Source organism: Zingiber officinale, chromosome 7A (genome assembly GCF_018446385.1).
Source record: "Zingiber officinale cultivar Zhangliang chromosome 7A, Zo_v1.1, whole genome shotgun sequence".
Classification (NCBI taxonomy): domain Eukaryota; kingdom Viridiplantae; phylum Streptophyta; class Magnoliopsida; order Zingiberales; family Zingiberaceae; genus Zingiber; species Zingiber officinale.
Window position 1 is genome coordinate 61,052,052 of NC_055998.1, and position 22,927 is coordinate 61,074,978.

Genomic DNA, 22,927 nt, shown 5'->3' on the forward strand with positions numbered 1-22,927 from the left:
ACTCACATAATACTTCCGTTTTCATCATTTTAAATGGGCCAACGATTTGGACTTGTATTGTCAAATGCTAATATTAAACTAAATAATTGTTTACCACCCAAAGAAATCATGCATGCATATGGATGTAGTGGGAGCGTGGCGGTGTCGGCCATTACAATAACTTTGCTGGCAAAGTGGAAGAAAAAAACCCCACCCAACAACTTTTTGTAACTTTTTGCCTTTATTTTGGTATGTTTTATCGATTCAGAACCATGTGCGTCCATGCAGAATAATGAAGCCAGGCGTGCACTTCACTAGGACCCATTTTGTTCTTCTATGCATAGCAGTTTCGATCATAAGATTGTTCCTTTAGAGGAGGGGGAAAAGTAGATAAAGTTATAAGGAGAAAATGAGTAAACGATGGTATGAAGAAATTTTTTAGAATTAATTTCCCTTTTTGACTATTGAGCGTGACAGACATTCGAGTAAAATGCCTCTGCTTCAATGATGAGCACAAGGTTGCGAAGAAAATGTCAAAACTCTTCATGTTTACTCTAAACAAACATATGTATCCAATGGTGCATAATTCGTTGTAGAGGAATGGGAAGCCATGCATCAGTTGTGTTAGTCTACTTCGTCTGTCATGCTAAATGAAATATCATTTAGAATGAAATCCTTGTTTTTTATTTATCCCTTTTCAGAGAAATGGCCAGTTACTAGAAGTTGTTCCATCCTTAAATTTAAGTGATAGAACATTCATGAGGAATGGAGTATTCTAATTACACGTAGCCACCTGATAAGATAAATTCGCAAGTATTGAAATATCGTCAAGTAATAAAAAGATATCAATCTCACAAGAATAGATAGTCAAGTACTAGCTTACTAAACAAATACAATTGTTTAGATTAATCACGAAATTTAGAGTATCTTATAATGACAATAATGGAAAATAATTTCAAATTGATTTCAATCAATAGACATAAATCAAATAGCAAAAATAATAATACTTCCAAATCTGTTATAATTATTGTTATGCTTATAAATTATATATCATATTTAATCTTTCCATTATTATTTAGACAACTTATATAAATAAGTTTATTGGCTTTTGTAAATATCAATCAAAGAATTATTCTCTATCCTGTTTCTCTATTTCATCTATTAGTTTCAACTTCTTCATCTATTAGTTTCAACTTGGTATCAGAGTCATCTTCTCTTCCTCATCATAGTTTTCCTATTTCTCTTCTTCATCTATTAGTTTCAACTTGGTATGAGAGCCATCTTCTCTTCCTCAAAATTTTCCTCTTTTGAATTTTTATTACAATTGCTATAGGAATTTCTACTTCGAGGTTTGATATCATCGTTTACCGTGTGACAACTTCAGCAATAATAATTTTTCTTCTCCTTTCATCAATAACTATTTTTATCGATGATAGAAACTTCGACAACATTAATCATAGCAAGGCAAAGTTATTATTTGTTTGTTTTATTTTTCTATTTATTTTTTTCTCCTTCCCTATATTTTTTTTTCTCTTCCATTTTTGATTAAAAAAAACGAGCAGAAAAAAAAGAAAAACAAAAAAAAGAAAGGAAATAAAAACGAGCAAAAAAAAAAAGCAAAAAAAAGGTAAAAAAAATGCAAAAAAAATAGTAAAAAAATATATCTTCTGTCAGTTCTACTGAGATCTCTGCATCATCACAAAATATATCTTTTCTTTTTCATATGATTTTTTCATTTTCTGTAAGATTGACCATGATAACTATTTACTTTGAAAATTATAATTTCTTCCTTTACTTTATGTTCATGACTTACTTGATCATGTTAATGGTACTTCATCCTCACCTCAAAAAAATGATTCATCTTATGCTATTTGGTTTAAGAAGGATCAATTAGTCTTGTCTTGGTTACTCTCATCAATTACTGAGCCTATACTTCCATTGCTCGTTGGCCTCAACACCTATAGTCAAGTTTGGAAACTCTTGATCATTCTTTTGCATCCCACTCTCAAGTATGGGTTATCCAACTTCGTCTACAATTACAGTCTGTGCAATGAGGAGATGCCTCTATCAGTGATTATATGCAATCAGTCAAGACTATTGACAACAACCTAGCTGTAATTGGACATCCGATCTCTGATCTAGAACTATTAATGCATGTTCTTGCAGGTATGGGTTCTCAATATGATGGCTTTATTCCTAGTGTGACGACTCACATGGATCAAGTATCACTCAAAACTCTTCATGGTATGTTATCCTCTCATGAAAGGATTCTACAAATACAATCTCAAAGGATGTCAGATTCTATGTCTTTATCGGCACACATGATTAGTAAAGCTCCTCAACCTGATCAACACAATTAGTCTCCTCCCCAACATGGTTATCCAAATTAGATTGGACGTTTCAGAGGCCGGGGTCGAGGCCGAGGTCGAGGTTGAGTACATTGTCAGATTTGCTTCAACTATGGTCATTATGCTTAAAATTATTATAAAAGATATGATTAAAATTTTTTAGAAGGACCTGTATCATCAAATTGACCTCCTCCCCCATCTTGGCAATCTAATATGCAATCATCTCATTCTGGAACATTTTCACTCTCCATCCCTCCTATTGCAACATCATTGGTTCTTGAAACCTTAGGATGGCATCTGGATTCTGGAGTGACTCATCATATTACACCGGAGTATGAGATTCTTACAGAAGCTTCACCTTATCATGGACTTGACGTGGTGCAAATAGGCAATGACTCAGATTTGCAAATTACTCACATTGAAAACGCATCCTTTCATTCATGTGGTCGTACATTTCACAAGCGCAATACTCTTCATGTTCTTTCTATTACTAAAAATTTATTTTTTGTATGTCAATTTGCTCTTGATAATAATGTATTTTTTGAATTTCATCCTCATCATTGCCTTGTGAAGGATCCAGTGACAAGAACTATTCTACTTCAAGGGGACACTAAAAATGGTCTTTATCATCTTCAACCCACGTCTCTCAAAACCTTTGTTGGAGAATATTTTCCTTTGGAACTTATTTACTCTGATGTATTGGGTCCTGCTCCTATTCTTTCTAATCAGGGTTTTCTTTACTATGTTATTTTTATTGATAACTTTAGCAAGTTCACTTGGATTTTTCTTATGAAAATAAAATTTGATCTCTTCGATATTTTTTGTTGTTTTCAAAATCATGCTAAGTGTTAATTTGATTATAAAATACTCTCCCTTCATTTTGATTGGGGTTGAGAGTATCAAGCGCTTCATCACTATCTTACTTCCTCCGGCATCCTCCATCGAGTCTCTTATCCCGACACTTCTGAACAAAATGGATTTGTCAAAAGAAAACATCGTCATGTGGTCGAAATTGCCTTAGTTCTTCTTAATCATGCCTCAGTTCCACTTAAATTTTGGGATGATGTCATCTAAACCACAGTCTACCTTATCAATCATTTACCCCACTCCACTACTTCAAAATAAGTGTCTATTGGAAAGACTTTATAATCATCTTCCATATTACTCTTTCTTTTGTATTTTTGGTTGCGCATGTTATCATTGGCTATAACCTTACTCTAAACACAAGTTAAACCCTTGCTCTGTACAATGTATTTTCCTTGGTTATAGTAACTTCAATCATGGGCATCGTTGCCTCCATATTTCGACTGGGCGGATATATATTTCTCCACATGTTACTTTTAATGAATCACTTTTTTCATTTATAGCTGCTACCTCAGATCCTCCTTCATATAATCAAGGCACCTATCTAATATCACCAAATCATATACTAGAATTCCCACATATTGATTCATCAGGACATATTGAAAGTACAAAGGGGGATGGTATCTTGGGTCATGCTAAATCTCCACATATTCTTGTAGACTTAGTGGCTAGTGGTGATCCACTCTTTAGTTCTGATTCTCATCTGTCTGACCACTCATCTCCGAGTAGCTCTGATGATGATACTCCTCGGTGAATGCTTCCTCTAAGTGATATTTATGCACGATGTCAACCAGTTTCCACTCGTTATCCTCTTCCATGTGCTCTTATTGCTTCTTCAAATTTTGTTGAACCTTCTAGCTTTAAACAGGCGGTCAAAGATCCAAATTGGCGTGCTGCGATAACTACAAAATTTGATGCTCTTCTTCACAATACAACCTGGATCTTAGATCCTCGTACTTCATCTATGAATATTGTGGGCACTAAATGAGTTTACCGAATTAAATATCATGTAGATGGATCTATTGAACGTTACAAAGCTCGTCTTATTGCTAAAGGCTTTAATCAACAACCAGGTATTAACTTCAATGATACTTTTAGCCCAGTCATCAAAATTACAATTATCATATTGCCACTATCTATACCTATTAGCTTCAATTGGCCGATACAACAATTAGATGTTTCCAATACTTTCCTTCATGGTCACCTTAAAGAACTTTTTATATCGAGCAACCACTTGGATTCATCTACCCGCATCTTCCAACACATGTGTGTCAACTTTAGAAATCTCTATATAGTCTTCTGCAAGCACCTCGTGCATGGTTTCATCGTCTATCTACCTGCCTTCATACTCAGGAATTTTCTGACCAAAAACTGACTCTTTACTATTCTACAAATGTAATGAGGAGTTTTTAATATTTATTCTAATTTTTGTGGATGATATATTAATAACGGGTAGTGATCAAAATGACATTACTAATTTACTCCATCTTCTTCGTCAGGAGTTTCCTATTCAGGATCTTGGCAATGCTTAGTTTTTCCTTGGCATAGAGTTTCTCTCACATTCTGAAGGTTGTCTTCTCTCCCAAAACAAATATATTACTAGATTTCTACAATGAGGAAAAATGGATGGTGCATGTCCTATCTCCACACCGATCATTGAAGGTGGTTTCACTGCACCTTCATCCTCCTCTTCAATGTCTGACCTCCAGATCTACCCGATATTGGTGTCCTACAATATATCATCATTACACAACCCGATATTACTTTCATTGTGAATCGTGCATGTCAATTTATGCATACTCCTACTGAACACCATTGGGAAGGTGTTAAGAGAATTCTTTGATATCTCAAAGGTACTATTCTACATGGTCTTCTTTTGTATCATCAGTCCTCACGAGAGTTGATTGCCTATAGTGATGCAGATTGGGTTGGATCTCTCGAAGATGTTCTACTATTGGTTATGCTATATTTTTTTAGGCGAAATCTTGTTTCTTGGCTTTCAAAGAAGCAACCTATAGTCTCTCGTTCAAGTACTGAAGCTGAATATAAAGCTATAACTAACACGACATTAGAAATTATTTGGCTATAATCTCTTCTTTCAAAATTACACTTTTCCCCAATTGCTACACCTGAAATTGATTTTCATTTTGTTCTTGAGCATGTGGTGACTCAACAACTTTCAGTTTCTTACATCTCTAATGAAGATCAAATTGTTGATATATTACCAAGCCATTATCCAAACAACTTTTCACCAAGTTAGCACTTAAACTCAAGGTTTAGAAACTCCCATTTAGTTTTTTAGGGGGGTAATGACAATAATGAAAAATAATCTCAAATTGATTTTAATCAATTGAGATTTATTATATTTGGCATCACAATCAAGATCGACATCACAATCAAGATCGACATGAATCAAATAGAAAAAATAATAATAGCTCCAAATCTATTATATTTATTGCTATGCTTATAAATTATATGCCATATTTAATTTTTCCATTATTGTTTAGGCAACTTGTATAAATAAGCCTATTGGTTTTAGTAAATATCAATCAAAAAATTATTCTCTATCATGTTTCTCTTCTTCATCTATTAGTTTCAACTTCTTGTTGGTCCCTTACGGCCAACAAGAGGGGATGAATTGCCCTACACAATAACAACTAAAAAATATCTTTCTCGAAACTTATAGCTTGATTTAAAGAAACATTTGTTAGTTAGAGTCCTAGAGCCAATCATTTGATGATTGTATGGACTCATTGTATCATATTCTTGTATATTAATAAAGACATTTTTTGGTTATTATACTTATTTATATTAGTGCCAAATAGACTAAGTATAATAGCGTCCTTGAGTAGAAGGTTCTTACCTATATCAATCGATTGGTTGAATCGATAGTGAGATGATATAGGGAACACTACTCTAAATCATTCCTACTCGAGTATTAACATTCAGGGATAATGCTAATACAATAAGACTAGCATGTAGGTCAGCTCGATGACTTGATCTCACAAGTCATGGATATAGAGATATCAAGCTGACACATGGGTATGCATTAGAGAATGTATACTGAATGACCCGCTATGAGAAAGTATCATGGATCGTTATATGAGTGTCATATACTTTCTCATGTGGCTATTAGTATGACTATTAGTCCTTAGACCTGAAGTCACCATGGATCCCTACATAAGGAGTTATGTACTTTGGTTTCGTCAAACGTCACCCGTAACTGGGTGGACTATAAAGGCGATTACTGGGTATATAACGAATTATGTAGAGGGATGTGAGTGATGTAGATGGGATCTATCCCTCCAATATGACGGGAGCGACATCGGTATTCTTGATAGAGTGAGACCACTAAGTGCATGGCAATGCCCAAATGAGACAACATTAGATGTTGAGCTCATTTGATCGAGTGAGTCTACTTGGAGTTCAAGATTTAGATTGATTAGAGGATGACACGGTCTATGCCTCATATTGATCAATCTAGATGTTTAGGATAGAAGGAAAATATCTCATATATTGTGAGGAGTCACAATTAGTAGTCACAAGGTGATGTCGGATCTCGACATTCTTGTAACTTGGGTAGTAATGATGTGTTGCTAGATACCGCTCATTACTTATGCTCCTAAATGGGTTTAGGGCATTGCCAACGTTACAAGAACCTAGAGGGTCACACACTTAGGACAATTAGATGGAGATTAGGTTCATATGATGAACCAAGAGGATTAGATTCATTTGATGAATCAAATTGGATTAAGAGTAATCCTAATTGGGCTAACTTGAGTTCGACTCAAGTTGGTTCATGTGTTCAATGAGTCTAATTTAGATTTTGACTCATTGAATCAATTTAATTTAATGAATTAGATTCATTATATTAAGTTGGCTCGAATCAAATGGTTAGATTAGATCAACCATGGTAGAGATTAAGTCAAGTTTGACTTGACTTGAGAAGGAAGACCAAAGGTCAATTTTGACTTGACCTTTTGCCACCTCATTGGTGAGTTGGCATTAGGTGGACCAATAATGATGTTCAACATCATCATGGGTGCCACCTCATGGAAGTTACAAAGTCATTCTCTTTAATGGCTTCATATTAATTGCAATTAATGCAATTAATTTGGGAGTTTTTTGAGAGTGGCCGGCCACTTTGTGTTTGTGTGGGAATTCATTTTTCCATTCAAGTGGTGTAACTCTTTCTTCTTCCTAGTGTTCTCTTCTTGCTCTCCCTCTCTTCCTTGCCGTGACCTATCAAGGTGCTAGCACACCTTTGTTTAGGTTTTTCTCCATCAAGAATTGTTCGTGTGGATACTTCTAGAGGACCGACGCTTGACGGTCTAGAGATCCGGCAACTTCTTGGACGAGCGGGAACGCGAAGGGCTTCGCTACAAGGGTAATGATCTTAACTTTAGTGTAGATCTAAAGTTTTTACAAACTCGTACAAGAAAAAGGTTTTTCGAAAAGTTTTGTTTACGAATCTTTGCACGAGATCCATGGCTTTGGGTGACTCGGGGTTTCCGCGACGCGAAAAAGCGGTTTTCGCGGCCCGACGAACCCAACAGTGGTATCAGAGCCACGTGCAAAGACTTGTACGAGTTCGTTTGTATTTTTATGAAAAATATACCTTCTGTGATTTTCTGTAAAAATTGAGTTTTTAGAGTTTTTATGAGTAATTTTTCCGTAGAAGCGAAGCACAAGTGTCTCGGCACTTGTAGGCTTCGGCTACCGGAAAGTTTTCTTTTAAACGGCTTCGTTTTGCCCCAAATCCATTTGGGACAGCGGGGTCGGGTGCCATTAGATCGCAAAGGAGCAACTCACGATGGTTAGATCGTGGGTAGGGGCATTGCCCCTAACCCCGCAAGGGAATTTGCTTCGCGATTGCACCCGAAATCGCTAAAAACGAACCCGCCGGGAAGATTTTTCCGAAACGGCAATGTCTCGACCCAAATCGTTTTGGAACAGCGGGTTTAGGCGCTGTTGGATCGCAAAGAAACCCTCACAATGGTTAGATCGCGGGTAGGGGCGCTGCCCCTGGGCCCCGCAAGGGGATCCGTTTCGCGATTGCGCCCGAAATCGCTAAACGGGACCGCCGGGAAATTTTACTCATAAAAATTGTAAAAATTATTTTAAAATTACATAAAAATTATGAAAAATATATAATTTTGAATTATATATTAATTTGTGATAGTCATGGCCCAAAATACCCAATAAGATTGGTTTTGTGTTGTAATTCATAATACGGCCTGCGTGCCGTCATATGATTGTGTGTGCTGTATTTTTATTTTTTCACGGCCTGCGCGTCGTGCCTTTCTCTTATTCTGGTTGTAAATTAGATTTAGACTCGAATGTAACTCGAGTTTCAAATTGTAATGTACAAATTGGAGCGGTGGAGGGTCCACACGAGACGGAGTTCCGAGGCGGGCACGAGCAACACAAGGTGGTCAAAGGGAGGAGCTTGGAGAAGCTGTTGACCCTAGGTTGACCAATCGATCTTCTCATTGGCTTGAGAAGATCGTAGTAGGGCCATGACTAAATCACAAATAGATTAGTTAATTGCTTGTGTATGTGATGCATATTTAATAAGTAGTTAATTAATTAGTGCCTTACGATTAGATTAGATCTAAGTCGTGCACATGATGCACCCTTGCGATTAGATTAGATCTAAGTCGTGCACAAGATGCATCCTTTTTCGATTAGATTAGATCTCAATCGACTAAACTCTAATGCCTAACCGTGCCGTGATACCTATCACTACCTCGATCACATGTATTGTTGAATCTGCCAAAGCAGAGCAATACATATTATCTTGGTAGGGTACGGAGGGACAATCTTGGTCCCGCCTATCAACGCATGGGTGAATACAAACTCAATTAGATTGAGTATTCCTAGTTACTCGGTTGGATCGAGTCAACTATAGGCATTATTCCAATGGTTGGAAAGGTATGACAAAATCACGTTTATATTAATTCTCGGGCATATTAGCCAAAGCTAACTCGAGTTTTAATATAAATGCGGATTTTATTCTATAAACAAGAGTTGCATAGAGATGTAATTGGTAATCGTTACCTACCGATCATACTATGCCTTGGGCGTATTAGCCAAAGCTAACTCAAGGGTTAGTATGATGTGGATCTTGTCCCACAAGAATTATAGTATTCAGTGGGAGCATCATTTAATTAAAGGCCTAATTAAATGATTTTAAAATAATATGATATTTATTTCTGTAAATTTTCTGTTGTAGATAACCATGACGTCGAACACGAATTCCTTCTCCCTGCGATCTGTCCTTGAGAAGGACAAGCTCAACGGAGCGAATTTCCTGGACTGGTACAGGAACTTGAGAATAGTTCTCACCTGTACGTTCTGGAGTAGCCCATTCCGGAGGCTCCTCCTGTCAATGCCCCGCGAGCTGACAAAGATGCTTACAAGAAGCATCAAGATGACGCATTAGATGTGTCCTGTCTAATGCTCGCGATCATGAACTCTGAGCTTCAGAAGCAACACAAGTTGATGGGCGCTTACGATATGGTTGAGCATCTTCGCCAACTATATCAGGGACAAGCGAGGCATGAGAGATTTGAGATCTCTAAGGCACTGTTTCAGTGACGGGGCTCCTGTAGGTCCTTATGTACTCAAGATGATTGGGTACATAGAGAACCTACAAAGACTGGGGTTCCCACTTGGCCAAGAGCTGGCCACTGACTTGATCTTGCAGTCCTTGCCGGATAGCTATAGTCAATTCGTTCTCAACTATAACATGAACGAGATTGACAAGCCACTGCCCGAGCTACTTAGTATGTTACGAACTGCTGAGATTAACCTTAAGAAGGTTAAGCCCATTCTGATGGTCCAAAAGCACAAGGGCAAGGGCAAGCCCAAAGGTAAGGGAAAGTCCCAAACCAAGGGTAAAGGCAAGGCACTGAAGCCTAAAGGAGGGGTCGCCAAGGATGCTACCTGCTTCCACTGCGGTCAGACCGTGCACTGGAAGAGGAACTGCATGGTATACTTGGAGGATCTTAAGAAGAAGCGAAGTGGGACTTCCACTTCAGGTATATATGTTATAGAAGTCAATCTATCTATTTCTACATCATGGGTATTAGATACTGGATGTGCTTCTCACATTTGTACTGATGTGCAAGCGCTGAGAAATAGCAGAGCATTGGCAAAGGGCGAGGTGGAGCTACGAGTAGGCAATGGAGCACGGGTTGCTGCTGTTGCTGTAGGAACATATCAGCTATCTCTGCCCTCTAGGCTTGTACTAGATTTAGATGATTGTTGTTATGTGCCTGCTCTTACTAAGAACATAGTTTCAGTTTCTTGTTTAGACAAGAAAGGATACTCTTTTATAATAAAAGACAAATGTTATTCTGTTTATTTAAAAGATATGTTCTATTGTAGTGTACCACTAATAAACGGACTCTATATTCTAGACCTTGAGAGCCCTATTTATAACATAAATACTAAGAAGTTCAAGTCAAATGACCTGAACCAAACTTATCTCTGGCACTGTCGATTAGGTCATATAAATGACAAGCACTTATCCCAGCTTCATAAGGATGGTTTGCTGGACTTATTTGATTTTGAATCATATGAGATATGCGAGTCATGCCTACGAGGCAAGATTACCAAGACTCCTTTTAGTGGGCACAGCGAGAGAGCGACTGATTTGTTAGGACTCATACATAGTAATGTATGTGGCCCTTTCAATGTCGCTGCTAGAGGCGGTTACAGATACTTCATCACATTTACTGATGACTTCAGTAGATAAGGTTATGTGTACTTAATGACACATAAGTCCGAATCCTTTGAAAAGTTCAAAGAATTCAAGAATGAAGTACAGAACCAGCTTGGCAAGAGTATTAAAATACTTCGATCAGATCGAGGTGGTGAATACTTAAACCATGAGTTCCGTGACTACTTAGCTGAGTATGAGATTTTATCTCAACTCACTCCTCCTGGAACACCACAGTGGAATGGTGTATCCGAAAGGAGGAATCGTACCTTATTAGATATGGTATGATCTATGATGAGTCACACAGATCTTCCGACATATCTATGGGGATATGCTCTAGATACGGCAGCTTTCATTCTCAACCGAGTTCCATCCAAAGCCGTGATAAAGACACCATATAAGATATGGACTGGGAGAGATGCCCAGGTGTCTTTCATGAGGATTTGGGGCTGTGAGGCTTACGTACTACGTCAAGTCTCAGACAAATTAGGACCCAAATCTGACAAGTGCTATTTCATTAGATATCCCAAGGAAACTAAGGGATATTACTTCTACATTCCCAGTCAACACAAGGTAGTTGTGGCAAAGACTGGGGTCTTTCTAGAAAGGGATTTTGTTTCTAGAAAAACTAGTGGGAGCGCGTTCGATCTTGAAGAAGTTCAAGATGCGAACAATAGCACTGATGCTTCGATGGAAATTGAACTGGAACCACAAAGTTTTGTGGATGATGTTGTTCCACAAGGAGTTGAGGAACAACAACCAGTTCATGTAGACATACCTCTTCGCAGGTCTGATAGGGTACGTCGTCAGCCTGAGAGATACTCATTTCTCTTGTCTGACCATGATGACATTGTGCTCATAGAGGATGAGCCTACCACCTATCAGGAAGCTGTGATGAGACCAGATTCTGAGAAATGGCTAGAAGCCATGAGATCCGAGATGGAATCCATGTACACCAACCAAGTATGGACTTTGGTTGATCCACCTGAAGGGGTAAAACCCATAGGGTGCAAGTGGGTCTTTAAGAGAAAGACTAACATGGATGGACTTATCTATAAGGGTCGCTTGGTAGCTAAAGGTTTCAAGCAGATTCATGGTATTGACTATGATGAAACCTTTTCTCCAATAGCCATGTTTAAGTCCATTCGGATCATGCTTGCTATTGCAACCTACCATGACTATGAGATATGGCAGATGGATGTCAAAACCGTGTTTCTGAATGGAAACCTACTCGAGGATGTGTACATGACACAACCTGAGGGTTTTGTAGATCCACAGCATACTAGCAGAGTATGCAAGCTGCATAGGTCCATTTATGGACTAAAGCAAGCTTCTCGGAGCTGGAATCTTCGATTCGATGATGCAATCAAACAGTTTGGTTTCATCAAGAACGAAGATGAACCTTGTGTCTACAAGAAGGTTGTAGGAGACATAGTTGTCTTCCTCATATTGTATGTGGATGACATACTACTCATTGGGAAGGACATCCCTATTCTTCAGTCTGTCAAGACTTGGCTAGGGAGTTGCTTCTCAATGAAGGACTTAGGTGAGGCATCCCGCATTCTAGGGATACAGATCTATAGAGATAGATCTAAGAGATTGCTTGGCCTATGTCAAAGTACATACATTGACAAGGTACTCATTTGGTTTGCCATGCATAATTCCAAGAAGGGATTTCTGCCGATGTCACATGGCGTGAGTCTTTCGAAGACTCAAGGTCCTTCTTCTAGAGAGGAGAGAGACCGCATGGATCAGATCCCTTATGCCTCAGCCATAGGATCGATCATGTACGCTATGCTATGTACTCGACCTGATGTCTCGTATGCTTTGAGCATGACGAGTAGATACCAGTCAGATCCAGGTGAAAGTCACTGGATAACGGTCAAGAATATTCTTAAGTACTTAAGAAGGACTAAAGAATATTTCTTGATATATGGAGGCAATGATGAGCTAGCTGTAAAGGGTTAAGTGATGCTAGCTTCCAGACCGATCAGGATGACTATAGATCACAGTCGGGGTTTGTATTTTGCATAAATGGTGGTGTTGTCAGCTGGAAGAGTTCGAAGCAGGATACAGTAGCTGATTCTACAACAGAAGTCGAGTACATTGCTGCATCAGAGGCAGCAAAGGAGGCAGTTTGGATCCGCAAGTTCATCACTAAACTTGGGGTGGTTCCTAGCTTTGCTGACCCCATTGAGCTTTATTGTGACAACAATGGAGCTATAGCACAGGGAAAGGAACCTCGCTCACACCAGCGGACCAAGCACATACTACGGCGCTTCCATCTCATTCGAGAGATTATCGATAGAGGAGATATGAAGATTTGCAGAGTACCTACAAAGGCTAACATCGCAGATCCCTTGACCAAGGCTTTGGCACAGAGGAAGCATGATGGTCACACTAGGTCATTAGGCCTTAGAGCCTATACTGATTGGCACTAGTGCTAGTGGGAGATTGTTAGTTAGAGCCCTAGAGCTAATCATTTGATGATTGTATGGACTCATTGTATCATATTCTTGTATATTAATAAAGACATTTGTTTGGTTATTATACTTATTTATATTAGTGCCAAATAGACTAAGTATCATAGCGTCCTTGAGTAGAAGGTTCTTACCTATATCAATCGATTGGTTGAATCGATAGTGAGATGATATAGGGAACACTACTCTAAATCATTCCTAGTCGAGTATTAACATTCAGGGACAATGTTAATAGAGATGACTTGATCTCACAAGTCATGGATATAGAGATATCAAGCTGACACATGGGTATGCATTAGAGAATGTATACTGAATGACCCGCTATGAGAAAGTATCATGGATTGTTATATGAGTGTCATATACTTTCTCATGTGGCTATTAGTATGACTATTAGTCCTTAGACCTGAAGTCACCATGGATCCCTACATAACGAGTTATGTACTTTGGTTTCGTCAAATGTCACCCGTAACTGGGTGGACTATAAAGGCGATTACTTGGTATATAACGAATTATGTAGAGGGATGTGAGTGATGTAGATGAGATCTATCCCTCCCATATGACGGGAGCGACATCGGTATTCTTGATAGAGTGAGACCACTAAGTGCATGGCAATGCCCAAATGAGTCAACATTAGATGTTGAGCTCATTTGATCGAGTGAGTCTACTTGGAGTTCAAGATTTAGATTGATTAGAGGATGACATGGTCTATGTCTCATATTGATCAATCTAGATGTCTAGGATAGAAGGACAATATCTCATATATTGTGAGGAGTCACAATTAGTAGTCACAACGTGATGTCGGATCTCGACATTCTTGTAACTTGGGTAGTAATGATGTGTTGCTAGATAACGCTCATTACTTATGCTCCTAAATGGGTTTGGGCATTGCCAACGTTACAAGAACCTATAGGGTCACACACTTAGGACAATTAGATGGAGATTAGGTTCATATGATGAACCAAGTGGATTAGATTCATTTGATGAATCAAATTGGATTAAGAGTAATCCTAATTGGGCTAACTTGAGTTCGACTCAAGTTGATTCATGTGTTCAATGAGTCTAATTTAGATTTTGACTCATTAAATCAATTTAATTTAATGAATTAGATTCATTATATTAAGTTGGCTCGAATCAAATGGTTAGATTAGATCAACCATGGTAGAGATTAAGTCAAGTTTGACTTGACTTGAGAAGGAAGACCAAAGGTCAATTTTGACTTGACCTTTTGCCACCTCATTGGTGAGTTGGCATTAGGTGGACCAATAATGATGTTCCACATCATCATGGGTGCCACCTCATGGAAGTTACAAAGCCATTCTCTTTAATGGCTTCATATTAATTGCAATTAATGCAATTAATTTGGGAGTTTTTTGAGAGTGGCCGGCCACTTTGTGTTTGTGTGGGAATTCATTTTTCCATTCTAGTGGTGTAACTCTTTCTTCTTCCTAGTGTTCTCTTCTTGCTCTCCCTCTCTTCCTTGTCGTGACCTATCAAGGTGCTAGCACACCTTTGTTTAGGTTTTTCTCCATCAAGAATTGTTCGTGTGGATACTTCTAGAGGACCGACGCTTGACGGTCTAGAGATCCGGCAACTTCTTGGACGAGCGGGAACGCGAAGGGTTTCGCTACAAGGGTAATGATCTTAACTTTAGTGTAGATCTAAAGGTTATACAAACTCATACAAGAAAAAGGTTTTTCGAAAAGTTTTGTTTACGAATCTTTGCACGAGATCCATGGCTTTAGGTGACTCGGGGTTTTCGCGGCCAGACGAACCCAACAACATTTGTACAAAAAGAAACTAATTACAAAGAGAAAGAAGAGGCAGATCTTTTACTTGATTTACAATCAGGGGATTGCTAATTCAAGACATTTGAAAGCTATCTATCAAATCTCCTTCAGAAGGAGAAGCCTCTTATAGCAGTTAAAGCACTTGATTACACAATTAAATAGAAAGGGAATCATTAATAAGTGGTGTATTTAGCTACTGGGATAAGGGCTGTATTTATAGTCCTTCTCTGGGTGCCTAGAAGGGTTTTGGGCGCCTGAGTATGGATAAAATTTTATCCACGTCACAATGGATTGCAACACCTAGTGTTTCGATAAGTTTTCTACTCCACGCACATGGACCAAATCCGAGCGCCCGAACCGGGCTGAACTAGCCCTTGACCATGGCACACACCTAGGGTGTCCTAGCTTCCTTGGGTGATCCAGGCACCCCAGACCAGAGTCAACTTGGAGTTGATTTCCTATTTGGTTCTTCCACTCCGGCTCCGCTTGCTTGGGTAATTTCGGCCATCCGGAATAGGGCTCACCCGAACCCATTTTTCGACCTTCTCGAGCAACCTTCCACTCTGACTTCTCGTCCATCAGAAATGTCGCTGATATGGGTTAGGTTTAGTAGGTCCCCGGTGGGAAGGAGAAAGGAGATAGCAAAATTAAGCAAGCATGAATATTGGTCGGGATAATACCTTAAGAAAGATTGGTCAATATCGGCCGGGTTTGCACTTTAAGATAGATAGGTCAGGATTGTCTGAATTAGTACAGCAGGATATAGACTAGTACGGGTTGGATGTATATGATCGCTTGGGTATATAAAGAAAGAAAACCTTACAGAATTTATAGTATATTATTGGACAAGTAGGACATATGTTGAATAGTAATAATAACCCGCCCGGACATAACGTAGGTTCAATTCCATCCGATACAAATCATAGTATAATATCGGGCTATCCATAACATAGTAAAAATAGGGTAAGCAGGCATAGGCGATAAATATACCTTGACATAACTTATAAGACATGGCGAGAACAAATATTTTGGAAATATTCATAAATAGCTTATGAAAATATCTGTAGCATGTAATTATATAACAGGTTGATTAATTTGGCAGGAAAGATGTTTCTAGACTCTTCTACAGGTACTAAACGAGATTCCTTAAAAACTATTTTCTGCAAGTACATGGCTTATGTCATCTCATAACAAACTCTAATAAATCGGGGTCCACTTCATGACTATGGAGGTTAGGTGAAGTGGTATAAAAAGGGGAATCCTGTCCATTGGCCAGGTATACTTTACGCTCACAACACACATAGTCATCTATTGCAAACCCTAATTTTGAGTTATTGCTCATCTTCTTCCTTCTTCCTTCTTCCCCACCAAGAGAAATCACTAACTTGAGTATCGGAGGGCCTAGCCAGGGATTCCCACCCTAATCTTAGGTCGCTAACAATAGTGTTGGCTAGTCTCTTGTGCGCAGTAGGTCGTTAAAGCTCCAGGTCTTGGTATTCTTGTAACGCCCGCCCTCCCTGCTACCCTAAGGGACGGGGCTACGATACTCTACGTATAAATTTTTCTTTCTAAAACAGCGGAAGACTTAAAATAATTTTCATAGTTTTAATAAAACTTTTCTTTTAAATTTCTTTTGAACTATACTATCACATGGCATCAAAAATCATAACATCAAATCCAGTGGAACCATAATGTCAAGCCACACATGTTTAGGTATCACAAGTCATAAAATACCAATGCATAGTTCTTTAAAAAAACTTTAAGCAGGTTCTTATTTATTTGGTTGCCTAGCCACCGCCACACACATCTTCATTGCCCCTCCTGCTGCTCCTTTAACTCATCCAGCTTTTTCCTTTATCTGTGGTACAAGGAAAGTAAGCTATGAGCACTCATGGCTCAGTAAGTTCCTTTCCTACTCACTAAAACCAACAATCAGCATATAATCAAGAATGCATCAACAAGTCATAATCTAAACTAATCATGGCATAACATAGCATTCTATTCAAGCATATCATGCATCATAATATAATCTTAACTAGTCATAGCATATCAAGCATCACCATGGCCGAAACATATACATAGTGCATTGCATAAAACATAGCTAGACATGGCATAACAACAAGTATCATGGTATATCAAAGCATGGCCGAAACATGTATATCAAAGCATCATACTATGGCCGAAACATGTACATCAAGGCATCATCATATCCATGGCCGAAATCTATATATCAAGCATCAACAAATCAAGGCCGAAACATGTCTATAAGGTATAGCATGAACATAACGTAATCATACCTTATCATGGCATATCATAATCAAGAGCATAACATGAAACATAGCATAATCATAAGGTGTATGCAATATGATTTTGGAAAACATGTATCCGCAAAACATGTGTATGTCTCATGATCCTTTAAACCATTTTCTTTTACATATATACTTGAAAATAATATCAACATATTTAGGGCCCCGGCTTGTACCATACATACATAACATAGATGCGCGCGTCCTAAGTATATCCAAGGTAGCAAGTCTTGAATCATACTAGGAACTAGGTCAAGATCACAAAGCATGGCCTAGGGCGTATTTAAAGAGTCCATCCCTTATTAGCCCAGATCACAAAGCAAGGCTTAGCCTAGATCACACAGCAAGGCTTAGGGGTGTACTAAGGAGCCCATCCCTTATTAGCCCAGATCACAAAGCAATGCTTGGCCTAGATCACAAAGCAAGGCCTAGGGACTGATTAGGAGTCCACCCTTGGTACAAGCCACTCACATATAAAGTAAAATGTATGTCATACATATCATGTATCATAAAAGCATGCATCACTTAGGCACACATCATATCATAAAAGTATGCATCACTTAGGCATACATCATGTCATAAAAGTATGCATCACTTAGGCATACATCATATCATAAAGGTATGCATCACTTAGGCATACATCATGTCATAAAGGTATGCATCACTTAGGCATACATCATATCATAAAGGTATGCATCACTTAGGCATACATCATGTCATATCAATATGCATCACTTAGGCATAGATCATAAAAACATGCATGTCTTAAGCATAAAGCATATCATCAAGCATGCATGATTTAACCACATATCATATCATGAAAGCATGCATATTTTAAGCACTAAACATAGCATCAAGCATGCATAATTTAACCACATATCATAACATAAGCATGCATAATTTAAGCACAAAGCATATCATATCATAAAAGCATGCATATCATATCATAAGTCATAAATCACAAGCATACATATTAAGCATAAGGGTGTATCTTGTGATTATCCTATCATAGGAAACATGGTATCATATTTATCTTGGTTTTAAGCTTCCTAAACCCTTGTGGCCGAAACCCTTTAAAGCTCAATTTAGGTTAAACACAACATCCAAGCATGTGGCACCTAAATTATCATCATAGCATTTTCATAGGAAGCATTATAAACATGATTAACTTAGTTTCTAAGTTCCTCAAGTCCCTAATTTCATATGGCCGAAACCTTAAGGTGTGGAACAAGGTTCCATATGACATAAAAGCATGGACAACTTTAAATCATATTTATAACATTTTTACCAAGGAACAAGGTAAACACATTTGACACATTTGAATTAGTTCCTAAGTTCTTTAAGCCCTTAACATATATCATGGCCGAAATTTAACAAGTTCTCATTAGGGCTACAAACAAGCATACAAGCATGTGAACTTGGACTAACATTATGTATAAATTCATACAAGGCATCATCCAATAGTTATGGCCGAAACAAACCCTAGCATCATTTTAGGTCATAAAACAACATATAGCATTTGAACCTTGGCTTTCTACTTATCATATTCCATGTAGAGTGACATGAGCATATTTAATTTAGGTCCTAGGGTTTCTAGGGCATCTAAACCTTCATGGCCGAGACTTACAATGGTCCATTTAGGTCATGGAAAAATCATACAAGCATGTGACACAATCAATAGGTTATCATATTTTCATAAGAAGCATTTTAACACCTTTGGTTTAAATTCTAGGGCCTCTAGGTCATTTAAATCCTTTTTGGCAGAAACTCATCAGTGTTTAAACTTGCTTCAAGTAACATAAAAACATATGAAGTCATACATGTTTCATAGCATGTGTAAAGACAAACATAATGAGCATACATATGAATTGTGTCTTAGGCTTTCTAGGTTTCTTTTTCTCTTTTTCTTTTATTTTTTTCTCATGGCCGAAACCTACCATTCTTTAGATAGGTTTTTAAGTGGCCTAAAGCATGAAAAACCTAAGTAAATTTCATGGTAAAATTTACTAAGAAACATATATATATATTTGGTTCATGAACAAACTTGGACTCTTGTGATCATACATGTCATATGTCATATAACCAATTTTTTCTACACCCTAATCAAGCATGAGGGCATTAGACAAATTTCATATCTAAACATCACAGAGGTATTGAGCATATTAAAGTTTTGTTTAAGCTTTTCTAAGCTATTCATCTCATCATGGCCGAAAACCCTAAGAAAGAGTTCATGAAGTTCTAGCAATATTCAAACATACAACTCTTTTAAGATATTTGTATTCTATCACATGAGCATGTTTATTTAAATTTAAGGGTCTTCCTAACCCTAACCCTTTCTTGGCCGAAACATATGAGTGGGTTTTCTTTTAGTTCAAATATCTTCTAAGCAAGAAAACTAATACATGATCCTTAATATTTCATAGGAAAAACCTTGTACTAGTTGGGTAAAACAATAAATTTCCCTAGCCTCTTAAAAATATTTTTGGCCAAAATTCTAGGGTTAAGTACTTCTCTGATCAAGCATCATATAGGTATAAAAACATGAAGAAGAACCCTTTTCCATGGCATAGAAAATCTATCATGTAGTGAAGACTAGTTAAACATCACTAGATTTTTTGAAAGCTCTTCTTAGCCGAATTTTCTCAAACTTGTTTCTAGGTTTTAAAATATTCATAAAATCCGAAAAACACATAAAAGCCTTGTACCACAGGTGAGGGGAAGCTTACATCCTTTTTCGCTTGTGGATCTAAGGTATGGTGAAGAAGAAGTAGCCTCTTCTTCTAGTTCCTTTCCCTTGATTCCCTTGCTAAGTCCTCCTTGTATCTTAGGTTTTCTTAGGAGAAAACCTTGGCTTGGGGCCGAAAATGGAGGAGAGGGGAACTGAGGTTTCGGTGAGGGAGAGGAGAGAATGAGAAAATGAGAGAAAATAGAATTTTCCCTTTACATATTCTCTTTTATGTTAAGGGGGAAGAGGTAGCAAACTTAGTTTTTGCTTTCCTTCTCCCTTAGCCTTTTTTTCTATTTTATTTTTATTTTTATTTATTTATTTATCCCCATCATTCATGGTGAAATAAGGGGGAATGAATCCCCTTAATGGTCTCTTTTATTTTCGGCAAGATAAGAGAGAAAGAAGGAGAGGAAGGGAGGAAGGCAAATTGCCTTTCTCTTGTTCTTTACTTGTTTTCTTTTGGCTATCTTTTATTCTCACCTTTATCATGAGTTTCCCTCCTTTGCTATCAATATCTTCTCTCTATCCCAACTGGTTATTACCCATTAACTCTATAAAATATAATATAAGAGGTTCAAGGTTCAATCCTTGACCATTACTTCTTTTTATTTCATTTTATTTCTTTTTACTTCAACTCACTTCTTATTATTTTTCTAAGGCAAAATTCATCATTCTCATATTTATTCTTAAAAGCTTAGTGGGTGTTACAGTACCCCGTACCTCATAAAAAGTTCGTCCTCGAACTTTAATATAGTTGCTTCAGGTGGCACTGAACTTTCGGCTGAGTGCATCGGCCACTTTGTTCGCCTTTCCTGGGTGATAAAGGATCTCACAATCATAATCTTTAACTAATTAGAGCCATCGGCGTTGCCTCATATTCAGGTCTTTCTGTGTGAAAAAATATTTCAGACTCTGATGGTCGGTATAAATCTTACACTGAGCTCCATATAGATAATGTCTCCATATTTTTAGAGCGAAGACCACAGCTGCTAGTTCTAAGTCGTGAATAGGATAATTCTTCTCATGTTCTTTAAGTTGTCTAGAAGCGTAGGCAATGACTTTGCCATCTTGCATGAGTACAGCTCCAAGTCCTGTGATGGAAGCATCGCTGTACATATCGAAGCCTCTGTTGGTTTCCGGAAGAGTAAGAATCGGAGCACTGGTCAGTCTCCTTTTTAATTCCGCGAAACTCTTCTCGCAAGCTTCTGTCCATTCATACTTTGTAATTTTCTTGGTGAGGGCTGTCATAGGAGCTGCGATTTTGGAGAAATTCTCTACGAATTTCCTGTAATAACCTGCTAGTCTGAGAAAACTCCTGACTTCGCTGGCATTCTTTGGTCGGTTCCAGTTATTTACAGCTTCGATTTTACTTGGATCCACCATAACTCCATCTTTGGAGATGACATGACCTAGAAATATTACCCGGTCAAGCCAAAACTCGCATTTGGAGAATTTTGCATATAATTGTTTCTCTTGAAGGATCTGTAGTACAGTATTCAGGTGTTCGGCATGTTCTTCTGGAGTTCTCGAGTAGATAAGTATATCATCAATGAAGACGATCACAAATTTATCAAGGTATGCCGTAAATACTCGATTCATCAGGTCCATAAATACTGCAGGAGTGTTGGTTACTCCGAAAGGCATAACTATGAACTCATAGTGTCCATATCGGGTTCGAAATGCTGTTTTTGGTATATCATCTGGTTTCACTTTCACTTGATGATATCCGGATCGGAGATCTATCTTTGAGAAAACAGTCGCACCCTTCAGTTGATCGAACAGATCATCGATCCGTGGGAGTGGGTACCGATTCTTGATCGTCACATTATTCAGCGCTAGGTAGTCTATACACATTCGCATAGACCCATCCTTCTTCTTTACGAATAGCACTGGAGCTCCCCATGGAGAGTGACTAGGACGAATAAGTCCCTTGCCGAGTAATTCGGATAACTGTTCCTGAAGCTCCTTTAATTCAGCCGGAGCCATACGATAAGGTGCTTTCGAGATTGGCTGAGTACCAGGAATCAATTCGATTCCGAATTCTATCTCCCTGTCAGGGGCCAACCCTGGTAGTTCATCAGGAAATACCTTTGGATAGTTGCATACTATTCTGACGTCTTCTAATTTCGGGTCTTTGACTTGATTGGTATCAACCACGTGTGCTAGAAACCCCATACATCCTTTATCTAACATCTTTTGTGCTTTAATAGATGGCAATAACTTCTCCGTTCCTTTTGATTCCCCGTAAAATTCAAACTCTGGTTCATCTTTGGGTCGGAAAATCACTTTTCTTTTGCGGCACTCGATTGAAGCGCCGTACTTGCTAAGGAAATCCATACCCAAAATTATATCATAGTCCTGCATATCAAGTACTATTAGATTGCAGTAGAGTTCTCTGTTTGCAATCCGAATGAGTACTGCTTGCAGCATATAGTCTGATGGCATAATCTCTCCGGATGGTAAGGTTGTTAAGAATGTGTCCTCTAGAGTTCGGAGTGGTATGTCTAGCTTCTTCATGAAAGGAATTGAGACAAACGAGTGCGTTGCCCCGGTATCAAATAATACTGCAGCATACTGATTGTAAATAAATAGCTGACCTGTGACAACGGTAGAGGCATTCGCCACGTCTTCCCTGGTAAGAGAGTAGACTCTGGCATTGGTCATAGTGGGAGGGGCCTCTAATCTTCCTTGGCTGATCGAAGTCCCTTC